This window comes from Lissotriton vulgaris, chromosome 6 (assembly GCF_964263255.1).
Source record: "Lissotriton vulgaris chromosome 6, aLisVul1.2, whole genome shotgun sequence".
Taxonomy (NCBI): Eukaryota; Metazoa; Chordata; class Amphibia; order Caudata; family Salamandridae; genus Lissotriton; species Lissotriton vulgaris.
The window spans coordinates 314,241,882-314,262,984 of record NC_141694.1 but is presented as its reverse complement, the minus strand read 5'-3'; the positions used below and the strand labels follow the sequence as shown (position 1 = coordinate 314,262,984).

Sequence of the window (21,103 nt, the reverse complement as noted above, 5' to 3'; positions counted from 1 at the left end):
AATATCTTAGGAAAGGACTTTAAGCTTGGCAACACAGCTGAAGAGAGCTACACTCTCTTCAGCCAGTCCATCTCGAGCTCGCTGGATGAGTTGGCACCCCTCCGGAAGTCACGAGGGAGGGTGAGTCGAGCTAGCCCTTGGTATACGAGCGAACTACGCCAGCTTAAACTTGACTGTAAACGCGCAGAAAGAGCGTGGAGGAAACAGTACTTAGACTCGGAGAAAACTGTGTTCCGGTCGTTTTACAAAAATATAAGGCACAGATCAAGATGGCTAAAGCGGCCTATCTTGAATCCACCTTGAATCAGGCCCCAAACAAGGCACAGGCCCTCTTTAAGATCGTCAGGGACCTCGCCCACCCTACGTGTGTGGCCAATACCGTCCCCACATCGCAAGCTCTTTGTGATTCATTTGCTGTTGCCTTCGAGGAGAAAATCTGCAAAATCCTGGAGGGTCTGCAGGATCCAGTCAATTCCACCACTGGTTTGGAAGCTCCGGAGGCGATGGCCATGCCTTCCAGTCGACCCCGACCAGAGGACCATCCCCTCAGCCTGGGAGCTCCGGCGATAGAGTCCAGTCGACCCCAGCTGAGCACCTTTCCCCTTCCCTCCTTGGAGGAGTTTGGCAGCCTGGCTCTTACGATCTCATCTGGCTCGCCGCTTGATCCTCTCCCTCCAAAACTTTGGAGGGTGTTTCAGGAGGAACTCTTCCAGCCTTTGCACTCCATCTGCTGCCAGTCGTTTGAAACAGGGACTGTACCGGACTGCTGGAAGAAGGCAGTGGTATCTCCGCTCCTAAAAAAATCTACACTTGACCCCGCTTGCCTCTCCAACTACCGGCCAATTTCCCTGCTTCCTTTTCCAGTTAAAATCATGGAAAAATTGGTCACCCGCACTCTGTCTGGCTTCTTAGAAGGTAACACCTGGTTGGATGAGACGCAATTCGGTTTTCGCCCAGCTCATGGGACGGAATCCGCGTTAGTGACGTGTTAGACAATCTGCGGGCGCGAGTCGACAGTGGTCGGGCAGCCTTTCTGGTGCTGCTCGACATGTCGGCCGCGTTTGACACGGTCAGCCATCCTACCCTGATCATGAGGCTGGAAGAGTGCGGGGTCAAAGATAAGGCCAGGGACTGGCTGATTTCTTATCTGGACAACCGTCAGCAACGGGTATCGCTCCCTCCCTTCAGCTCAGAGGAGCGGAGAGTAGGACAAGGAGTACCCCAGGGCTCTGCCATCAGCCCTATACTCTTTAATATTTACCTCCGCCCTCTGGTCCAGCTTATTAAATTATTTGGGATCTCCGCATTTAATTATGCGGACGATACCCAGCTGGTCTTTTCACTGGAGGGACAGGATGCAGTCCCATTGGAAACCTTCCACCGGTGCATGCAGGCTACAGCGGAATGGCTCCGATTGAACTCGTTGCAGTTTAATGGAACTAAGACAGAGGTCCTGTATTGTTCCAACGACCGAGTTCCCCGAGATCTCCCAGACGACTTCTGGCCCTCGTCATTCTCAGATACGGTGTCAGCTGCACAATCGGCATGCAATTTGGGTGTTATTTTTGGGCCCAACTTACAGCTAGATCTGCACGTAAATAAGACCACCTCAACGTGCATGATGCTGATCCGCATGCTGCGCAAAGTTTTGCCCCTCCTCCCTGAGCAAGCCAGACCCGAAGTAGTGCGGAGCACCATCCTAAGTCGACTCGACTATTGTAACGCACTATTCTGGAGGCCCCGGTAACACTACTGGGCAAGCTCCAAAGAGTGCAAAACATGGCTTCCAAACTCGCCCTCTCCCGCCCCTACCACAGCTCATCTACGGCAGCGCTACAGGAACTCCATTGGCTGCCGGTCCATCTACGCGTTCGCTACAAAGCAGCGTGCATTGTGTTCAGGGCTATCCATGGCCTGGGTCTGGTCCCCTTGCGGAAAATGTTCGCCTGGTACCTTCCACCCGAGCTTTACGCTCCTCTTCATCCAGGCTACTTGTAGTAACGCGTTTTCAGAGAGTGAGGATGGGTGGCCGATCGTTCAGAGTAGCGGCGGCCAAACTCTGGAACTCCCTGCCGATATCTCTAAGGAGTCTTGAGGATCTCTTAGCCTTCAGGAAGGCGTTAAAAACCTACCTTTTCCCCAGGACAGGTTAAGTCGCTGAATCTGCTGGTTCATCGTTCAAGCGCCAGGATGCCCTTGGGGTGACAGGTTTGCGCTATACAAATATACCACAATACAATACAATACAATAATGCCAACAGTGTGGTAAGCATCAATGGTTATCATACAACGCCTTTCCCCATCCTGTCCGGGGTGAGTCAAGGTTGCCAACTGTCTCCTGCTCTCTTTGTGTGTGCGCTGGAGCCCTTCTTATGCCATCTACGAAGAGATAAAATTATACGTGGGGTATTTGTACCAGGGGGCAAGGGCACACAGGCTAAACTAGTGGCCTACATGGATGACGTTACGATATTATGCACGGACGCCCAGTCCGTCCGCAGAACACTCACACAACCATCTATTTTTCAAGAGGTGTCAGGCTTACGGCTCTATGTTGATAAGTGTATATGTTTGAATATGGGCCCATGGGACACGTTGACCGCTCTACAAGTACCGGTGACCACAACGCCCATAAAGCTTCTGGGGGTACTCTTCGCAGAGCAGACACCGATAGCACAAAACTGGGACAAGGTGTATGGTAAACTGACAAAGAAAATCTCATTGTGGTCCACACGCACTCTGACTCTGGAGGGTAAAGTGCTAATTGTCAAAGCTGTGCTTATGCCCTTGATGCTCTACCTAGCCATGATATTCCCCCCGCCCCCACCCATTTTGGCAAAATGTACTAAGTTGTTGTTCACTTTCCTCTGGGGCTCCAGGATGGAAAAATTAAGTCGCTCGAAAGTCTGTAAACATTGGCGAAAGGGGGGTAAGGGGATGCCACATGTGTCCACTTTTCTGATGTCAAAGGTTTTTTGCCACTCAGTTGCCCGGCTTGAATCTGTCATATTCTCACACGCAGCTTCATATGTTAAATATTATATGGGGGCAACTTTCAGGCAGCGGGGCCTTTTCAGTCCCTCTAACCTTGCGCCTTTGGCCAAACTGTACCTGAGTACTATGCTGCTTTGGTTAAATTTATGGACACTCTGGACATTGCGGCCATACCCCCTGCAGCCCGCAGCCAAGCCAAACAGCTCAAGAACTATTTGAACTCGTTGGAACAACCAATCCTGCTTGGCCCATTTTCAGAAGAACAATCCTCGTCTGTTTAGGATCTGATAGGCCACCGCGGTATGTCACACAGCCAAAGGGACCTCGCCTGGCTCAGCGCCACGCCTGTCTGCCAGTGAAGGCTTTCCAACATCGGCGGGGGCTGGCACCCGTGGACCGGTGCCCCAGAGACTCCTGCCTCCATGCAGAGACTGTGTACCACTTGTTCTGGACCTGCGCCCATGCCCAAGCCTTCTGGACCCTGCTGCGGCCCTTTCCCCAGAACATTGCCCACATTCAGACATTGAATTTCGGAATGGTATTATATGGTTGGTCCCTGCCAGATCTTTATCTCCTAACGGCATGGCGCATCTTGAACTGTGGCAAAGAGACGCTGTGGGAGGCCCGCAATGCACCACTTTTCCATCATAAAGTGCTCCATCCAGCGGCCTGCAGGAATATCTGCCTGGACAAAATGCACACTTATGTCCACATTGATGATGCTCGCTTTGGGGTTTCCCAGGCTAGAGCTCTGTGGCGCTTCTCGGACTGGAAAGGATGGGTCACTTGAGAGACTTACTGCACTACCTTGCCACCGGGTATGCAATAGGATTGGCATTTGTATAGGCCCAATAAAGATTTAGTCTACCTTTTGGATAATGTGCTTGTAAAGCTTGCCCTATACCATGCTCTGTAACCCGTGGTTATAAACGCAATATACCAGTCTTCTTGGATACTGTACTTATCAAACTTGCCCTGTACCACGCTCTCTAACATGTGGTTCTGAAAGCAATATACCAGTATTCCTCTTTTTGGATGATGTACTTATAAAACTTGCCCTATACCACACCTCTGTAACCTGTGGTTATGAACGCAATGTACCGATCTCTTCTTGGATGAATGTACTTGTAAAGATTACCCTGTATTTGTGCCTTTAACAATAAATAAATGTTTTCAAAACAAATCTGTCCTTATCAGTTTAATATCTGGTACGTCCTCTATCTGAGGACCATATATTGAATTGATTTTTGGAACAGGGAGATGGAATAGGAGCTTGCTCTGTCCACTCCACGCATCAACCTGGTATTGCAGTACCTCCAGGAATGGTGCACTTCCCCACCCGGGGAAAACAATGCTGTTGAAAAATAGACGAGAAAACGAAAGTAGCGCTTCACTACCAAACCCTGTAAAGTGGCGCTATTGTGTTTGCATGTGAATCACTGTGTCTTGCCTTAATTATGTATGTATTTTATTTAATTGCCACTTTGCGGCCACCCGGCCGTGCGTTATTTATTTATTTTTTTTACTTTTTTTTTTCTTCCATTTTTTCCCTTCTCCATCCAGACGCTGCACTTTGAAAAGAGACAAACGTGGGAAAAAGACTGTTTTTGCAGCAGCAGAGTTTCATTGGTTTTTGGATCCATTTCACTGGGGAACGAATGGAGGAAGTTTCCCAGCAAGTCAGTAGGTTCGAGGTAGAGAGGGAGGGAGGGAGAGAGAGGAAGGGAGGGACGGAGGGAGGGAGTCATACAGGCAGCAAGGCAGAGAAGTAGACACTGTCCTTGACTTCACTGAGCAAAAAGAAAAATACAGAGCCCTTTTCCTTCTCTGCCCGCCCCGCCCGTCCCCGAACCTATTGGCCTTGGGCTACAGGGGAGCAGTGTCCCGGGCAAGCGAGGGCGAGGGTCCGGCCACTTCCAGTCAGGGAGCTGTCCGGGGCATCCTGGCCTGATCCCCAGCATCCCCTAGCTGCAAGGCTTTCTGACCAGTTGGCTGGACGCAGTGCACAGGAAGGGGCGGGGCATGCAAATACTAATAAGAGGACAACGTGGGTATGCTAAGTGACGCCTAATGAGGCGACAGCCGAGGAGGACTCTGGGAGCTGGGAGAATACCTGAGGCCAGGGCCTCCTTTCCACCGGCACATGCTGAGCTCTTGCTAGGAGTCAGGAAAAGAGGCGAAAGGGCGGCCAGCGACGGTGCGAGGGAAGACCCCGGTCCGGGTGACCAAGGTAGATTGCTTCGGGAGGCATTCATTCTGGCACCATTCTGGATATCGCTTCTCTGCCTTTTCAGAGATCAAGTGTAGATCTGCTAAAGCTGAGGAGGTTCCAGAGCGTATGTAGATTTGCAGAGCGTATGTAGCTTTGCAGAGCGAAAGAGCAGCTGTCCAGTTCCTGAAACAGTCCCAGAAGCCCAGTGACAGAGGCTGTTGTCACTCGTGAAGCCCAGAAGGTGGCGACTTCCCTGGGAGAAGGGGGGCTTGGGGGAGGGCAGCCGACCCCTGGGAGGTCTCCTCATACCTCTTTGGTCGAAGTGGTTGGGGAAGGTGATTTAACTTCAGTATCGGGGGAGGTATCTAATGTTGGTTTTCGTGACAGGGCGGCCTCTGCTCCTGTTTTGCGAGGCCGTCGTGCTTCCAGGCAGCGTGGCTGCACACGGCGTTCGGCTTCGGCCTCCGCGGGGGCGGGCTCTGACGTCACCGGGGAAGGGGGAGTGGAGGCCATTTTGAATGTGGTTACTGTGGCGCAGCAGCCGTTACGGATTGGTCAGGTTCAGGAGGTTCAAGAGGTGGTCGCTCCTCAGAGCGTTATTCGTCAGCACGTGGTTCAGGTTCCTGTGGCGGTTGACGGTGGTTCTGTAAGCGGATCCGTTGTTCGGCCTTTAGTGTCAGGGCCTGGTGTGGTCATGTCTGAGAGTTCGGGTGTGCTTGTGCGGTCGTCGGGGAGGGACATGAGTAGTCCTTTATTGTTTTCCCCATCGGAGTCTACCAGGGGAGAGGCTGTGTCTGTCTGTAGTGGTTCGTTAGGGGAGGGGGAATGGGCTCAGATGGGTTTGGTAGAGGGAGCTGGGCGGTCTGAGGGGCCTTCCCTTGGGGGGGATCTGTATGGTGCTGGTATCCCTGCGGGGAGTTTTCGCCCGTCAGAGGTTGTGGACGTTGGTGTTGGATTGGTTCAGCAGGGTCTTGCTGAGGGGGGTTCTTTCTATGGGTTATCCGGGGATTTTCAGTTTCCTGGTTTGGGAGTGGTTTCGGGGGCTGCATCTCGGGGTTCCCTTGGGGGAGCGAGGGTTCAGGATTTTTCTGCTCAGGGGCCGGCGTCGCAGATTATTCAAGCCATGTTGGATGTGAGTTCGGATGAAGAGGTCTGCCCACCGTCTCCTCGGCTATGTGATGCTTTAAAAAGGAAAGGAGCAGGTGGTTCTGGGATTTTGGACGCAACTGGTAGGGGTTGTGGGGTTCGAGTAGGCGGTTTGTCTTCTGCTCCTAGAGTTGGTTTTAGTAAGGGACCCGGCACACCAGTCCGGCCTTTTTCTTTACAGGTGGGAGTTCGAACTGAAGCAGCAGACTTGGCAGGGCGGCAAGCAGCCCAAGTACGCCGAGGAGAAGTGCGGGTGGAGCCTGGCGCGGCACGTCCCATACCATCGAGGGATCCCGCCGCGGCCGTCTCAAGCAGGTTCAGTACGACCTCGATGGCCCCAACGAGGGATTTCGACATGGGCGGGGCCTGCAGGTCTAGCGCGACCTTCCCAGCCTCGTCGGTGGAACCCAGCGTATTCCATGGGAGCGGGTCACGCACGACCTCTCTTGTGCCACGTGTTGGTCGTAATGATGCTTTATCTTTTACAGCGAATCAACAGGTTGTAAGTGGTACTGGCGGAGGAGTGTATAGACGGGTTCAGTCGGCCTCCCCGCCAAGGTCAAACGTGAGGGCTGGTAAGGCCCATGGTCGGTCTAAAACGGTGGAGTCAGGACAGACTTCGTTGATTGTCAATGCCCCTTCTCAGTTAGATGAATCGTTGATTTTAGACTATGATGAGGACAGCCCCGAAGAGGGCGAAGTTCGGGAAGTGGTGTCTGGGGGGGGGGGACATGCTAACGTTTCTCACAGTATGTTACAGGCACAGGTGGTATGGAGTCGTGCGGAATCGTCAAGGCCACGAGTGCTCGGCCCCTCGGTGAGGGCTCCTCGGAGGGCGGACGACGGTGCACAGAGTGGAGGACGGAAGCCGGTCAGCCGCCTCTATTACGCCCAGGTGAGACTGTGGTTCATTCTGTCCGGCCCAATATGGTTTCTGTGGGTGTTGGTGTGGACTTACTATCTAGTGAGAAAGATGGTAAACTATACAGAGGTCGTGTTGTCAGAGACCAAAGTGTGGGTACAAACATGGATGAAGTTAGTACAAGTGATAAAGTGGATAGTGGCACGTCCACGGTTGGTTTGGGCACTTCTAAAACTGTACTACACAGCAAGGAATTAAAAATTAAAAAGTTGCCGTATATGGGTGTAACAAAGCCTTTGGGGGCTCATTTAATGCTCAGTACGAAGGAACGGATATGGAATGGTGAGTATGTGGAACTGTTAAAATTGTTGCACAGAGAGGTTCGTGCTAAAGAGGGTTCCAAGGAGGAGGAGTTCGAATTGGCTAAGCGCCCTAAGGTACCTCTTACTATTGAAAATTGGACGGCGGCCTTTTTGATTTATGCCAGCGTCTACTGTGAAAAGTTCCCTGAGCGCTGCGTTTCATTATTCAAGTACATGGATGTTATACGTAAAGCTCAACTTACTAGGAATGATTACGCTTGGGCTCAATATGATGAGGAATTTAGGGCGCGTATGGCATGGGATCCCGAGGCTAAATGGGGTGAGTTGGACACTGACCTGTGGCAACACACCATGGGTTCGTCCGCCACTGGTAGAACGGTGTTTACAGCCAGTGGTCTTCCTTTGGTCTATCGTCCCTTTCAGTCCCGTCCCACCCGGGGAGGGGTGGGGCCCAACTCGAACACCCAGTCGCCTACAGGCACCTGTTGGGACTTTAACAGAGGGACATGTAACAGAGAGTTCTGTAAGTTCCGTCACGAATGTTCACAATGTGATAGAAAGAACCATCCGTTATCCCGTTGCTGGGGTCCTAGGTCTTCCGGGGGTCCCCAGGTTTCCCAACAGAGTTCAGGAACTTTCGTGCCACCACAGCAACCTCCAGCTCCTAGGGGAGGGAAGTCTTCATCCGGTGCTGGGCCCAAAGGCTCATACACCGGTTAATGTTGATCATTTGGCTGCCGCTTTGCGGGATTACGAGCCTGCTGAGCTGCGGTCGGTTTTGTTATCGGGTTTCCAGTTTGGGTTCAGGTTGGGTTACGAAGGACCGCGTTTGAGACGTTGGTCTAAGAATTTGAAGTTAGCAGGCGAACACCCTGCTATTGTACAGTCAAAACTGGATAAGGAAGTGAGTGAGGGTAGGATGACTGGCCTTTGGCGAATCTGATTGTATCCCCTATTGGTGTGGTCCCTAAGAAGGAGCCTGGTCAGTTCCGGCTCATTCAACATCTATCATGGCCTGAAGGTGAGTCTGTAAATGATTTCATTGACAACGAAGCTGCATCGGTGTCTTATTCTTCTGTTGACGTAGCTATGCAGTTGGTTGTCACGGCGGGCCCTGATGCTCTGATGGCAAAATGCGATATCAAATCCGCATTTCGACTGCTTCCAGTCCATCCTGAAGATTGGTGTCTTCTGGGCATTCATTTTCTAGGAAAATGGTACGTGGACAAAGCTCTGCCAATGGGTTGTTCTATGTCCTGTGCGTTGTTTGAAACTTTTAGTACGTTTCTGCAATGGTGGTTTACTAAACAGAGTGGACATGAATTGGTCACACATTATTTGGACGATTTCTTCTTTGTGGGTACTGCAAATTCGCTGATCTGCCATGCTGCTCTCACATCGTTTCAATCCTTGATGAGTCATTTAGGTGTACCATTGGCTCCTGAAAAGACCATGGGTCCTTGCGCGACCATGTCTTTTTTGGGGATCGAACTTGACTCGCACTTGATGCAAGCTCGTCTTCCATTGGACAAAAAACAGAAAATGCTTGATCTGGTTGGAGTTATGTTGAGGAAAGAGAAAGTGTTTGTGAGAGAGATACAAGTTCTGCTGGGACACCTTAACTTTGCCTGCCGGGTGGTCAGGGCGGGTAGGACTTTCTGTAGGAGGTTAGGCAGAGCTTTGTCTGGTCATTGCCTTCCACATCATCGGGTGAGGCTGTCTGCGGGGGTCAAGGAGGACTTACGTATGTGGGTCTTCTTTTTACATTCCTTTAACGGTGTGCCTTTATGTCGGGAGGTGGATTGGTGCTGGGATGTACAGATATTCTCGGATGCTGCAGGCAGTGAAGGTTTTGGTCTTTACTGGCAGGGAAGGTGGTGTGCCCAACAGTGGCCAGAACAATGGAAGACTGGTGGCAGAAGTATTGCCTTTCTGGAACTCTTCCCTGTCGTGGTGGCCGTTACTTTGTGGGGTACGGATTTGGCCCACAAAAAGGTTCTTTTCCGTATCGACAATATGGCTGTGGTGCAAGTAATTAACAAACATTCGGCCAGGGATCCCCAGGTTTTGAAGCTCCTTAGAGTGTTTGTGTTGGGATGTCTGAAATATGATATCTGTTTTCGGGCCCTGCATGTTCCTGGCGTGGACAATGACATTGCGGATGCTTTGTCTCGTTCACAGTGGGAGAGATTCCGTGGGCTTGCTTTGGAGGCAGACGAGGAGCCGACTTCCATGCCGGACCACCTGTGGACGGTAGGCAACACCGGGTCTTTCAATTGGTTTTAGGTTCTTTGGCTCCCTCCACGAGAACAGCGTACGAGTTGGCCTGGGCGGAATTTTTTGAGTCGGGGGCGTGTTGGAGGGAGCTGGATTGGCAACGATCTGAAGATGTGGTTCAGTTTATTTTATGTATGATGGACAGGAATTTATCTAGAATTACTATTTCTGGCAAGCTAGCTGGTATTTCCTTTGTGGGTAAGCTTTTGTGGGGATACTCTCCGTCGGCTGGGGAGTTGGGTAGGAGAATGTTGGAAGGGTGGTCTAGGGAGAGGGGTTCTGTGCGTTCTTTGCGATCTCCTTTGTCGTGGCAAAAGCTGTTTCAAGTGATTTCTGTGCTTCCGGTTGTTTGTTCTGATAGAGTGGAAGCGTGTTTGTTCGCTACTTTGATGGTGTGGATGTTCTTTGGCGCTTTTCGTGTGTCTGAATTGCTGGGCACCAAGTCCTCTCCTGGCCTTCTGTGGGGAGATGTTCAGCTGTCGATCAGGGGAGTCCATGTTTGGCTCTCTCTTTCAAAAACTGATCAGAGAAGTGTGGGTAAAGGGGTTTGGTTGGACGCTGTATCCCCACCGGAAACTTGCCCTCTTCGTTGGGCTCACTGCTGGAGGAAAATGTCGGGAGGGGTGGTGGACCTCCAGGTTTTTCGACACCTCAATGGCTCATGTGTTTCTACTTATCAATTTCGCATGGTCCTGCGAAAAGCGCTGCAACATATTGGCTTACATGGGTCGTTATACGGTACTCATTCTTTCAGAATTGGGGCGGCCACGGAGGCTTTCCACAGGGGTTGGTCGAGGGAAGAGATCATGGGCTTGGGGCGCTGGACTTCTAATTGCTTTCGGCGCTATGTTAGGAACGAATCTGCTAGTGCGCAGGCGTCTTCTTCTGTTTACCCTGCCTGATTCTGTTTTCTTTTTCAGGTTCTGTGGCTGGTCCTCGGGCTGCTTTCCTCACAGTATGGATCGTGGGCCATTCCTTCGTAAAAAGAGCTCAAGTGCAAGCTCGTCAAAGTTATTTTGGTTCATCCTTGGGTTTTAATGATCGTTTATTCAATGTGGTTTGGAAAGGAAAAGGGGGCATGTTATGGAAGGAACTGATCCCTGCACTTAATTCTTGGTTAGTAAGGGGGGTTTGCCCGGATGTGTTGGTGATTCACTTAGGAGAGAATGATTTGGGTTCTGTAAAAGGGGTTGTTCTGCTTCGGGCGATCAAAAAAGACCTGGCTTTATTGCACAAACAGTGGTCGGGGTGCCACGTGTTGTGGACAGAATTGGTGCCGCGGAGGGTTTGGAGGAATGCGGTGAAGCCGAAGGCGGTGGACAAATCTCGGAGGAAGGTGAATTTGGAGGTTTCCAGGTTCTGCAGGGACCTGGGTTTCGGTCGTATAGTTCATGGTGACATCAAATACGATGCGGTGGAATTTTTCAGGGGTGATGGAGTACATTTATCCCAAATGGGTATGGATCTATATCTGCTGGAGTTGCGGGAGGTTTTGTCTCGCTGTCTGACCGTGCAACAGTTTGTCGGTGAATAATGGGTGTTTTTGTGTCTATTCAGGTATTGGCTTGCTCTCTCTTTTCGGGCGTCCCCCCCCCCCCCCCTGTTTTTTGGTTGTTGTGGGGGGCAGAAAGGTGGGGCTCTCTCCTAATCAGTCTTTCCCCCCACGGCTTTCTGGATGGCGGTTTGCTTTGTTATTGTCAGTTTTGGGCCAGGTTTGGACCCGTTGGTTGTAAAGTAGGACCTTGTTGGGGGATGTTTCATACTGATTGAGGTGGTGTTCGGAGATTATGGGTCGGGGGATATGATCAGTTGGTTTATAATCGGGGATGTGATATTTTGTATTTGATAAGGTGATGTTATAATGTTATTTGGGGTTTGTATGGTTTTATGTGTTTGGGTATGTACGGGTGGGGGCGGGTGTGATGGAGGGTGTGGGGTGGGGGCGGGGTTTGGGGTTTTGAAATAAAACCGAACAAATCATTGGTTGTGGTGAGGCGGTTGCCGAGTTTGTGTATCTGTAAATGTGCACCTGTTCCAATAAAGCGGCCTTTTTCACACTTCAATGGTTTTTGGGTCTGCTCACTCTCCCCCACCCCTCTCTCCCAAGGGGGGCTTGGGGGAGGGCAGCCGACCCCTGGGAGGTCTCCTCCCCCGGGCGGTTTGGGAGATCAGGGTGGGGGCTCCCCTTCTAGCAGATTCCTTTTGGGCTCCTTTTGGGCTGGTTTTTAGTTGTATTGTGCGCTGCCTATAAATGGGCGTGTCTCCGCTTTACGGGCACCATTTTGGGCTTTGGTGACCTGGTGGCCGGTTTGAGCTTATTTATTTATTATTTATTTATGCAACTTTTAAAGCGCTACAATTACCCGAAGGTGTCTCGGCGCTAGGAGCTATGTATGCTACCAGAATCCTGAGAACAAGTAAGTTCTAAGTCTAAAGGGCTGAGGGCTCATTGAGAGAATAACCACGTCTTAATAACCACTTAGATATTTTTGTCCCTCCCTCCCTCCCTGTTTGGGGTTTTTTCTGATTTAATTCATATTGTTTGGCTGCTGTTTGGGACATGTGGGCATGGGTTTTGGCTTTGTTCTTTTGTCGCTTGGGACAGGTGCGTGGCGGTTTGCTATGTTATTGTCAGTTTTGGGCCAGGTTTGGACCCGTTGGTTGTAAAGTAGGACCTTGTTGGGGGATGTTTCATACTGATTGAGGTGGTGTTCGGAGATTATGGGTCGGGGGATATGATCAGTTGGTTTATAATCGGGGATGTGATATTTTGTATTTGATAAGGTGATGTTATAATGTTATTTGGGGTTTGTATGGTTTTATGTGTTTGGGTATGTACGGGTGGGGGCGGGTGTGATGGAGGGTGTGGGGTGGGGGCGGGGTTTGGGGTTTTGAAATAAAAACGAACAAATCATTGGTTGTGGTTTAGATTGTGAGGTGGTTGCCGAGTTTGTGTATCTGTAAATGTGCACCTGTTCCAATAAAGCGGCCTTTTTCACACTTCAATGGTTTTTGGGTCTGCTCACTCTCCCCCACCCCTCTCTCCCAAGACCAGAGTGGCAGCAGTGAGCAGAGCCAGTGGCAGGGAAAGCTGAGGAGGTTCCAGATTCCAGGTTCCCCGTGGTCCTGAAGTGGTGTCCAGTGCAGCAGCTTGCCCGTGCTGTGGAGCCTTCGGTCTTTTCTGCTGGTGACTGTGGGAGTGTTTGGGGTCACGCTGTTGCCCACTTTGGTGGCGCGCTCCTATGATCTGTCACTCAAGCTTTTATTTCTTTCATACAGTGTCCCGAAGCCTGGGGTAGGTGCTGACAGGCATTTTGGATTGTGATACTGTTACCTTATTGAAGTTGCCGGTATCGGCTAACCTGACTTGTGAGTAGAGAGGGGGGCCCGTGATGTTACTGAGGTGCAGACGCCATGTCAGCAGAGGCGTGCACCTAAGATGCTCTTTATGATTTACAGACCTCAGCGCTGCGGAGGGTACTGGTTCCGCTGAGGCGTTTTGCCTGCCTGTGATTTTAAACTGCGTGTGAGGTGCACGAGCGCGCATCACCTCAGTGGATGGTCCGTTTGGATCTTCAGGATGCTTACCTCACGGTTCCCATTCATCCCTCTCAATGGAAGTTCCTTCAGTTCCAGTGGGCAGGTGTCAACTACTGTTTCACCTCTCTTCCCTTTGGCTTATCATCCGCGCCCTGGTGCTTCACAAAACTCTTAAAACCAGTGGTCGCCTACCTTCGATCTCTTGGCATAAGACTAATTATTTACCTGGACGATATCCTCCTCATGAATTCCGACAAACAGTCTCTCCTCTCCGACCTGCACTTGACTCAGTCGCTTCTTTTGGACCTGGGTTTTCTCATCAATACGGACAAGTCATCTCTGATTCCGTCTCAAAACACGGAATTCTTGGGTTTTCTGGTGGACTCTGCAGCAGCGTCCCTTCGCCTTCCTCTCTCCAAAGTTTCTAAGATCAAAGCGGAGATTATGTCCGTTCTTCAGTCCTCTCTTTTGTCCCTCCGATCCCTAGCGAGGATCGTCGGTCTCCTCTCCTCCTTTATTCAGGCCATATTCCCTGGCCCTCTACATTATCGCGCTCTTCAGCGCCTAAAGATTCGACACCTTCGGCAAGGCCTCGCTTATTCGTATCTCGTGGCTCTAGATCCAGAGTCCCGCACCGAGCTTCAGTGGTGGATAGACCATTTAGATGCGTGGAACGGACGCACTATCTTCGCCACTGCCCCAGATCTTGTCTTAGAATCCGATGCAAGCCTGTCGGGCTGGGGCGCCCGATGTGGACCAATCTCGACTGGAGGTTCATGGTCCGCCGAGGAGTCCAAGTTGCACATCAACTGTTTAGAGATGCTTGCAGGTTCCTTTGCGATCAAAAGCCTTTAAAAAAACAGGATCCACTGTTCTATCCTCCTTCGTATGGACAATGTTTCTGCGGTCCGCTACATCAATCATCTCGGCGGAACGAGGTCCAAACCCCTGGCGGACTTGGCAAAGAGTCTGTGGGAATTCTGTCTCGCCCATCACCTTTCGTTGACAGCAGAGTATCTCCCTGGCGATCTCAACAGTGTGGCGGATTGGCACTCGAGATTCCAGCGATTGGAAGCTCTGTCCAACCGTCTTCCTTTCTCTTTCCCATCTTTGGGGCCCTTTCTCTATCGATCTTTTTGCATCCCGGCTCAATTCCCAATTGCCCCGGTTCTACAGTTGGCGCCCGGATCCCCTGGCCGTGGCAACAGACGCTTTCCTACAGGATTGGTCTCGTCATCTGCACTATGCCTTCCCACCTTTTCTGATGATCAACAGGGTTCTGTCTCAGGCCGCCACCAGTCTTCGACTTTGGTGCTTGTAGCCACTTTCTGGCAAGCGCAGGTATGGTTTCCGACTCTCCTCGAGATGGCAGTGGACTTCCCGGTCCTTCTTCCCTCCTTCGGGGATCTTCTTCTCAATCCCCAAGGCGAGCAACACAGTCTCATTCTCGACTCCTCCCTGCAGCTCTCGGCCTGGAAAGTTTCCGGCCTTCCACTTCTGACGTCCTCATTTCACAAGAGGCTTCGAGCTTTATCAGCCAGGCCTGGGCTCCTGGAACATCCAAAGCATACAGATCCGCCTGGTCTCTATGGACAAGCTGGTGTTTGGAAAGGGATCTCGATCCCATTTCAGCCTCTCTGAATTTCATCATTAATTTCCTTGGTTCGCAAGCCAGTGCCGGTAAGGCTTATCGCACTATTAATCTCTATCGTTCAGCCATTTCTCTCTACCATTCCCAAATTGATGGTAAACCAGTTGGTGCTCACCCTCTGATTTGTCGGCTACTGAAAGGTGTTCATTGTGCGAAACCACCGTTGGCTAAGTATACCTCTTTATGGGATGTTACAGTGATTTTCAAATTGTTTACAAATTGGCCAGACAATTCTGCTCTCTCACTCAAGATGCTATCTGCTAAACTTACCATGTTACTGTGTCTAGTTTCCATTAAGAGAGTTTCTGATGTTAAGGCTCTAGATGTTTCTGCTCGCCAATTCTCTCCTACAGGTGTTCTGTTTCAGATACGCAGACGTACTAAAACTCATTTGGATTCAGTGTTTTATCCTTATTTTCCAGCTCATCCCAAATTGTGTGTTGGACAATGTTTAAAAGTGTACGAACAACGTACTGCTGATCTCAGAACGCCCTCTCATTCTCAACTCCTTATTTCCTTTCATAAGCCTTATCTTCCTGTCTCTTCCCCTACCCTTGCCCGTTGGGTCCGTTGGGTCCGTTGGGTCATGTCTCTTGCCGGAATTGATGTCTCCGTTTTCGGGGCTCATTCGGCCAGGGGAGCCATGGCTTCTACAGCCTTTTGGTCTGGCTCTCGTTTGGAAGACATTCTGAGATCAGCAGACTGGTCAAATGACAGTATATTTCGCATGTTTTATTGCAAACCTGTTCATACTGTAGCTTCTGATGTTGTTAATATGCTTTAAACAAGCATAATAGGAGCCTCCGGTCTTGACATAAAATGTAGATTTTACTAGTATTTATGACAAAAAATCTTAATTTTATTAAAGACACGGAGGTGAGTATTATCCCGCCGCAACATTATTAACATTTGTTATCCCTCCCTACAGCGAATCCAGCCCTGCCACCGGCTTCATCTTAGGAGATCTACCCTTTGGCTCCTACGGTCCTCACCTCCAAGTTCTCCTTCTCCAGTGCTCCTGGATCATCCTCCTGGACTCTTGTTTGGTCTTCTTCCTTGGATTCCCCCGATACAAGACTTATGTTCCTGGACTTTGGCTATATCCTTAATTTTATTTATTTTCCCTTTGTTTAATGACTATCCTTGAACTGCTCGACAGCGAAAAGAGGAAGCTACGCAGTTAGTTAGGGTCTTTATCTAATAGGTCCTCTGTGATTGGTTACTGCATTCTCGTTTTTTCTCATTCCCATGGCCCAGTTGTTCTCTGGCCCTCTGGGAACTGTAGTTTTTTGCTTATCTTGGCTGCTGTGCAATTAAATGCAAGATTAGAAAGCATAATACTCGCCTCCATGTCTTTAATAAAATTAAGATTTTTCGTCATAAATACTAGTAAAATCTACATTTTGAACTGCGTGTGAGGTGCGCGCGAGCCACCTCAGTATTTCAGTGAGCACTGTCATTGAGCACTGTTGGTGGCTTAGTCACAGTTACCTCAATGCTGCGGAGGGTACTAGTCCCACTGTGGCGTTTTGCCTGCCTGTGATTTTAAACTGCGTGTGAGGTGGGCGCGCGTCACATCAGTATTTCATTATAAGGGCGCCTTCACTGAGCACTGTTGATGGAGGCGAGAGACGCCTGTTACGAGATTTGGAAGCGAACGCTCTGTTAGAGAGCACGCTTGTACGATCTGTCACTCTGCTTTTTCAGTATTAATTTAAGTAACCTGAAGTGTGATAATTACTTTTAAAAGCCTTTTTTTAAGTTTACAACACTTTATTACCAATATTTGCAGTTTTCAGCAAAACTTGGTGTTGGTTTGAAATGAGGAGCATGTGACGAGTTTTTGGGGCAGAGGGAGCATCAGGGGTGCTTCCATAAACATTCTGCCTCCTAGTCTCATAAAAAGGTGAACTGTGGAAGTATTGTATATGAATTTGGCTTTTTTCAGTGCTGCACACATTTTCACTGCGTGCGAGGTGCGGCACGTCTCCACAGTTTTCCGGCCAAATTACAGTGCCAGCATTTCCTTAAACTACTGTTGGTGTAACTGAGAGGTGTCAGTGGGGAGATCCGGGCAGGGGCGGTGGGTGAGATTTTAAAGTGGTGGGGCGCAAAGTGATTTGCATACAGCACCGTAGCGAGCAAGCGCAGCGAGCGAGCCCAAACCACAAAAGGGGGGTTTGGGGGGGGTTATCCCCACCAAGAAAATTTTGAAAAAAAAGAAGAAAAATCGTGCATTTTCAAGCAAATTTGAGAAAGCAGGATGGTTAAAAAAGCAATTGTGAAAGTGCAGTTATTACATTAATAGATGGCATAACATAGGTAGCTGCTTATTCAGTATAACCACAGAGCTTCATACATTCCGTCCTATTATGCTCAGGTGCTGAATTCAGACTATAAGACTTTCATGAAATCTCAGCTCTAAGAGTAGAAGATGTTGCACAGCAGTGTAATGGTTGCCAGGCTCGTTCCGCAGGAGCGTCAGGAACTTGAAGAAAAGTCCACAGTCTTCCCCTACGGCCTTCCGACTCTTTCAGACTCTAGAGTAACGAATGGCACGCCAGGGGAAAACAGGGAAACAAAACAAGGAAAGGCGGGGGAAAAAAAACAGGTCTTGAGCTTGGGAATCTCTTCGTGAATTCTTGAAGAATAGGCACTGGCAGGCTATAAAGGAAGGAAGATGTTACACTCTATTCTTATCTATACTACAGAGAGTATGAACACACTTGTATATACAACCTACACAGCTTTCAGTCTTGGTTCTAGTAGACAAATGGCAGGTTAACATATGTTGTACACCTGTGCAACAGAAGGATAAGATTATGAGCACTATGGTCCAACACAATGTCAGTATAAAGAATGATAAGGTATGTATGGCTCACCACTCTATTCCCAGAGAGTAGTAAGAGGAGTGCGTATTATTCTGTAGGTTATACGTTCAAAGAATAATCTGCCAGGACAGAGTGGTCATAAATGTCACATGAAAGACTAACAATATACTGAATATAAAAGAGGCAGCGCAAAGCGCTGTTACCGTGATTCTGGTTGAGCTGAGCTTTGTACATACACTTCACATAGGTCCACGCAAGTACCCCAAACATAAATGGTATAAAGGTTTTCGCAATTTGCCAAGGGGAATGGTTTGATAGGCAACACAAGCAACAAATCGTTCACCCTGCGGGAGACAGGTCCGGCCAGTGAACAAAGGTGAGCAAATCTGTGTAGTCTCAAAATAGAACAAACACTACAAAACTTTTAAAAACAGAGATAACAATGCATTTCTTACCTCAATCAGAATTTTTTGTATTCAACAAACAAGTAGCAGCATTCACTTTTTGTAAATGAAATCAGCACGTCTGTGCTTTCAGTGTCGCAAACTTGTCAATTACTTTCATGTTGAAGTCCGGTATCTTTTGGACTAGCTTGCTTCTACAGATAGCATCGCCAAAGCATTTAGTCTTTCCTCTAGCTTAGTGTTCCTGAGGAATGTCTTTATGCGCTTTAAGGCTGAAAAACATCGTTCAGCTTCTACTGTTGTCATTGGAGTCATAATCACAATTTTTAGTAAAGTCACTGTCTCTGTAAGTGAGTTTTCCATATGCAGTTTATGAATTAAACTCAGCAAAGTTAAGGCGCTTGTGGCCTTCCAGTACACAGGCATTCCGGAGAGTACAGTTAACTCAGTTCTCAGCTGCTCTTTTTTGAGCATAGGATATACTTCCGCAGCCTGATTCAGAGCACGCTCACGGAAGGATTCATCATATTGTGCAAACTCTTTACTTTGCAATAAAGTGGCACTCACCAAATGTTTTGTGAATGAAAAACGTTTTTGTGCGTGCACAATTACGTCACATATCTCCTTTCCAATTTGAACCAGAGATGTGATGTTTTGTCTGCGGTTTGAAAAAGTAGAATGCTCCGGCAGTTTGCTCTCTAAATCGTCAACCCCATCTCTCACTTCCTTTATCTTTTGTACAAATGTAGATGAAGTGGCTTTCACAGAGACAGTATCTATGTCTTTTCGTTGTAACTGATCGTATAACGCATCAACATGACGCATTATGTCATGAAATAAAAACAGTAAGAACTGAAACTTTTTATCTTGTAGTGGTCTAATGAAGCCATCGGCTTCATTCTGACATGTGTGATCAAAGTCTTCTCTGGATGCTATGGCGACAAAACATTTCTGAAGGCCCTCCCTCTGTTCAAAGATTAAGTTGACTGTACGGATGTGAAAGTTCCAACGAGTTGAGGATCCCCTTGGTACACTTTTGTCCACAATCTCATGAAGGGCTTCTGTTCTTTTGGGGGAACGTGTGAAGAATGCTGCTATGCCTCCGATATCCTGAAAGAAAACTTGTGTCTCTCTGATCTTTGAAACCGCCTGTTGCATTAAATTCGTTTCAGTACTCCACCAAGGCTTCCACTCAATACGGACGCACCATCATAGCTTTGTGCGATAAGTTTTTGAGGCAGGTCCGGGAAAATTAAGTTCAGTTGACACAGTATAGCTTCAGTGATGGTTGCTGCACTAGAGTCTCTTAAATATGTGAAACCATAGAACCTCTCCACAACGTTTCTGTCACTGTCAAGGTACCGAAAAACTAACACGTACTGTGTTTTAGTGGCCACATCAGTGGTGTCAGCAGCCTGAATAGCCACAAAGTCTGTGTTTCGCAACTCTTGCACAATATGGCTTCTAATAACTTCGAGCATACAGTCCACGAGTTCATTTTGTAATGTATTAGAGGTGCCCTTAAAGACTGTAGCACGTGCTAAATGTGTTTCCAAATCCTTGTCTATGGTTGACATTAAATCCACTAGGCATCTGAAGATCCCAGGTTTTGAGGAAGTTTCGGATTCGTCATGGCCTCGCAATGCCAGTTCGATAGCCAGAAACCGGTCCTTGGATGCTTGATTCTGGTCTAGGAAAGACATGGCTTGGTAGTTCGGGCTGGACTGTTCCTATGAGGCAGAGGGTCAAGGCTGATTTGCATATAGCCATTGTCTGACCTAGGGTGGTGTGGGGTGCAAAAAAACAATGGATTTAGGCCCAGATCTTTGTACTGGGGTGAATGTAAGACATTGTTCTGCATTCTGTCCATCAACTGAGTTTTTTGCAATGCAAGTTACAACAGCACACTCATTGTAAGTGAAATAGATCTCTGTGCACAATGCAAATCAAGACTTGGTTAGGGGAACCTACATCTTCCTTCAAAGTGAGGCTTCTGCTAGGACTCAATTATGCGATCCTGCACACGTTACCTTATCTCTTTAACTCACTTGACTTATGGATGGAAAGGTTTGCTGGAATTTCAGAATTCGCCTTGTGTGCAGTTTATCAAATCAATATCAATTCATGCAATATTTCATCTTGACAAGTCAGTTTACATCATCCGTGCCACATTTGTGTATTGTAATTGCAGATCAAAGCAATTTTTTTTTCTTTCAGTTAAACTGCGTCGGGCTTCGTGAGACTTGTGAACAGTGAGAGGTTGTCGGTATCAGACGTTAGGTTGCTACAGATCTAAGTTCAATCAATGCGGTGAAAATAAGTTTGCTGAAGTGGTTGCAAAGGGATAATGCCCGTCAAGGCACTAAAAGGAAGCAAATTGAGCCGGAGAATGCTGACGATATTGAATGTGTTTTATCTGATGGTGGTAATACTAATCATAATGCAGATGATTATATTACTGTGGACACTGCTGTGCCTCAATCCAGTGAGAATTTGTCCTGTTTGCCTGACAAAACACAGCTTTTACCACATCTGCTAGGAAAGCTGGCTAATTGTTGAAACATAAAAATAAGGCTGCTCAACATGTAAATCGCTAACAACACTGGGTGCAAATAAAACCCAAGGCTTAAGATTTGCACACGAATGGGCCAATTGCAACGTAACTCATTATGGAAAAGAGAAATGTCCCTACGGAAAAAACCTGAGAGCATAAGTTGTTGGCTTTAGTCATCTCCCGGAGCGACTACGCCAACGCCCTATACGCAGGAATTCCGCAATACCAAATAAAGAGACTTCAGTTAATTCAGAATCAGGCCGCCCGCCTAATCTATCGTCAACCAAAACATCACCACGTCCGTCCCCT

The 21,103-nt window shown here is 48.7% G+C and overlaps 1 pseudogene; it reads left to right on the top strand.

Annotated features, from left to right (window-relative positions):
- Positions 1-4,157: 4,157 nt before the first annotated feature.
- Positions 4,158-4,330, top strand: LOC147707178 (U2 spliceosomal RNA; annotated as a pseudogene).
- Positions 4,331-21,103: the final 16,773 nt, after the last annotated feature.